The sequence below is a fragment of the Argentina silus genome (assembly GCF_951799395.1).
Source record: "Argentina silus genome assembly, chromosome: 9".
In the NCBI taxonomy this organism is placed as follows: Eukaryota; Metazoa; Chordata; class Actinopteri; order Argentiniformes; family Argentinidae; genus Argentina; species Argentina silus.
Genome location: NC_139663.1, coordinates 18,352,362 through 18,356,746, shown reverse-complemented (window position 1 = coordinate 18,356,746; position 4,385 = coordinate 18,352,362).

Below are 4,385 nucleotides of genomic sequence, written 5' to 3'. Positions count from 1 at the left end.
GACCCTTGGATACTCGGAGGCTTTTCTTGTGGTTTCACAGCCTTGACACCACTCCTCTTTCTCTCTCTCACTCTCTTACACACACACACACACACACACACACACACACACACACACACACACACACACACACACACACATCCTTAACCACAGCACGTTTATATTTCCTCAGAAGCAGAGGGCCATTGCATAATTTCTCTTCCTCCTCTGGCTATAGTTGAGTGTGTAACTCAGGAAGTGTGTGTGTGTGTGTGTGTGTGTGTGTGTGTGTGTGTGTGTGTGTGTGTGTGTGTGTGTGTGTGTGTGTGTGAGGCTGCAGTTGACTTGACACTAGCTGAGGCCTGCCGTGTGGGTGTAGTCCATAAGGGTTTGAACCCGGGTCGTTTGCATGCTACGGGCCGGTTTCCCAGACCACAGATTAAGCCTATCTTTGACTAGATAACAATTGAAATATAGAAAATCTAAACTGAAGCTGTATTTTAGTCAAGGATTAGGCTTAATAAGTGTCCAGCCCTAAAGGACTGTGTTGCGGTTGACCTATAAAATGAACCCAGGGAGTTACCTCTCCTCCCCCACCCACCTCACCCTTCCTGTCCTCCCCCACCCCTCTGCACAGCACTGGCCTTGCTGATTGACTGGTACCTCATGGTCGTAACATGGGGGGGGGGGGGTCGTGGCGTGGGGGGGGGCGGGGGCGGGGGTCGTGGCCGGGGATGTTGATGTCAATCATCTCACGGGGCTTTTTGTTACATCAGTGAGCCGACAGCAGGCGTGTGTGAGTGTGTGTGTGTGTGTGTGTGTGTGTGTGTGTGTGTGTGTGTGTGTGTGTGTGTGTGTGTGTGTGTGTTGTATTGAGGCGAAAGGCAACTGTCCCCTCAGAGCAATATTACATGTGGATATGTGATGGGGAGTTTCCTAAGATCATGATGTGATGTTGTGATTGTGTTGCGTTAGTAACGAGATTATCAAAGCACGTAAACAGTGTGTGCAGGGTGACCTCTAGGCCTGCTGTGTAGAGGTAGCTTCAATAATACCACTGAACGTATTTAAACGTTACAAATTACAGAGCCTTTTATAACCTTAGGCCCACAACATCGGGGGGAAAGACACTGCATTGATCCTATTTGCGAATACAGTTTTATTGATGTAATGATATTACTTGAAGGGAGCAATAAAGCGGTTTTCTGAGAGGCAGCGAGACCAGAGTCAAATCAATCACGGCTGTCTCTCCTCTCTCCTCTCTCCCTCCCTCCCTCCCTGCTTGGTTCCTGTGGCTGCGCCCTTTCAGGAAAATCAGATTGTCTGACTGCCAATCAAATGATTCACCAGATCACAGTACTGATAGCCCCGTACCATTCAACCACAACACAGGTACAACGACTACGGTTAACACGGCAAACGAGGACATATGTGTCGGTGTCAGGTTGGTTAGGTTACTTTGTAGGCCAGGCCACGGTCTAAAAATAGGCCTAGTCTAAACGGAGACAGATTGTGCAGTCTGTGCACAGAGAAACAATGCACCTTGTTATGCTTGTTATAAAAGCACACAATCACTTTATAGACCTGTGCGCAAAATGTTGCGTGGTTTTATTTTGTGGTTAAGCCTTTGCAAATAGAGCGATCCGTCCATTAGCTTTTTAAAAATGTTTTAACAGTAGGCTAATTAATGTAATGACTCTTTAATAACAAATGAAATACAATGTTTTCATGGTAACATGTTCAAATTGCTACAGTATATTGCATTAAACACAATAGTGGAAATAAAATATTGTGTGTGTGTGTGTGTGTGTGTGTGTGTGTGTGTGTGTGTGTGTGTGTGTGTGTGTGTGTGTGTGTGTGTGTGTGTGTGTGTGTGTGTGTGTGTGTAAAATAAGGTGACAATCAGAATATTTTAACCGACATAGTTCTAATCCAGCGTGTAAATTCATGGGCGCTCCTCTTTGCTGCAGCGGAAGCTATTGCCATTCTATGATTGCTAACTTTTTCTAAAATACACTTCACGTTATTAGGCCAAGAAAACATTCAGTTTACAGAATTATTTTGGATTTTACTATCATGATTCAATATCAGTCCGTTCTGATTTAATACTTCCACACCCACAAGTCTACTTGGTGTGTGTGTGTGTGTGTGTGTGTGTGTGTGTGTGTGTGTGTGTGTGTGTGTGTGTGTGTGTGTGTGTGTTTTTCCAGCGACTTCGTGCCTGCCCTGAACATAAACTTTTAAATGTGGACTGATCATAATGTTAATGATTCTCTCATATTGTTCACTCGACATTGCCCGTTGTTGTGTTGTGACACCAGAACAAATTGCCTCTACGCGGTCCCGGGTGTGGGGAAACGCGTGGAGGCTGCCCGGAGCAGCCCGGGACGTTCGCGGAGAGACAGCCTTTAGCCTCGGCCTGAAAGACTATATCGGAATATAGAACCGTTTAGAGGCACGGAGAGTTGGCCTAAATGATAATAGGTCAGAGTCGGTCGAGCATATTTGATCTAGAAGAGAGTAATACAAATGTATTAGCATATAATGATAATATTGCAGTAAAAAAAGACCGGCCTTAAATAATGTCTTTGTGATTTATTTGACATTTGGGTATTTGGATTTGTTTAATAGTTAATACATTGAAAATGGCCTTTGGCTTATATTCATGGAATTTTGCAGTTGCTTTTCTGAGGTAGGCCTAAAGGCCAAGACAAGTTGACATCTAGAATTGACTCCAAGAGAAAAAATATGTAAGCATGTCCACGGGTAAAATGCGCTATTGTGTTATTTAGAAAGCCTAAATATTTTTTCATTCAGATACTTTTTTCCCATAAAATGGTGTCACTCGAACAAGTTGCAGTAGTGTTAAAACTACATTATTTTTCAAAGTGAAGTCTATGCCCATGTTCCATAGAGGCATAATAACCGTGTTTAAATTTTCACAATAAGCCTACAATGAAAGAAAGATCACTGAAAAAGCACATTGGAATTTAGAATTGAATTGCGAAATTATTCCGGACAGGAGGCGAAAGAAATAATTTAGATGATTCTGTGTATTTGTAAATGTTGCAATTTAATCGAAAAAATACGACAATATTTACAGTCATATTAATCAATACCCACCTTAAATGAGAGATGCATATCATCAGAACGGAACTATAATTCGAAGAAGAAACTATCTCACATTTTCAGGGGGGGAACAAATACACAAAAGGCCTATAATCTCAGTCCCATTGTCTGACATCTCAGCCTGGACGATCGAGAACAAAGGCCGAGTCCCCTCGGACACTCGGACAGGACATTACTCTGATCTCTGGTTGGTCCTTCTCACCCCGGGTCCGTCGAGGGTGACAACCGGAGTGAGCAGACAGGTCAGCGGGGTGACAGTCCCAGCCGCCCGGCCTGTCTCATATTCTCCAACTCGCTCTGTCTGGAGCTCTCACGACCCAAGTTTCCACCGTGTTATCGGCTTCATTGTACCGGCTAAACGGTGAAAAGGCTACTCTCCGGTTTTTGATGGTGTCGAACCTCTATCGTAGAAGGTTGTAGCGGCGCGGTAGTTGTTGTTATTTAGATGAGTTGGTCTAGTCTCGGCTCGGTCAGCCAATGGCTTCTCTATCGTCTCATTCCCGCTTCGGTCTCTTTCTCCCACTACTGCGCCCTGTCGGGGGGAACGGGGGGGACGCCTTAAAACCGTCTAGCAGGGGCTTGACATGGGCAGTTTGAAACCGCCCAGGTTTTTTTATCAACATTTTTGTAACATTGAGTCGCAGCGCGGTTACTTCAAAGGGAATGTATGGACACAAACCAGAGAAGAACAGGGGAACTGAATATGAGAGTTTCTGAGTTGAGATTCACACGTCCCGTGTAAAGGGTCAGAGAACCCCCCCCCCCATTCCCCCTCTTTAGCATATAAAACAATTATATTCTCCTTTTCTAATGTAAATGTTTTTCCCCACTCCCACGGATGTTTTAGCACGTTGTCATTAGGCCGTGTGTTTAATTGGAAGGTGAGATGTGTCAGACTGGGTTATAGGGTTTGGGTAGTGTCGGAGGTTGAGGCAAAGGGTTATATAGGTTGGTTGTTGAGAGCCAATGATTTGGGTTTACCCGCTGCGCGATAAAGTGCCATAAACGATAACGCAAGGCTATCCATCTCTGGTGCGGACAAATTCAGATTAAACTGCGCCAACAGAGCACAGCAACAGTGAAACACATTTCATAAGAATGCTCATAAACGACTGCCGAACCCGCAGAGTGTCTCATCTGCGTCCATGCGCGTCTATTTTAATAAGCGAGGAACAGTGGAGTCGCCTTGAAACCGCCCCCCTCGCCCCCCACCCCCAAAATTCCCACTGCTTGTTTTGATCATTCAGTCTTGAAGGAAGAGGGGACCTTGAAACGGC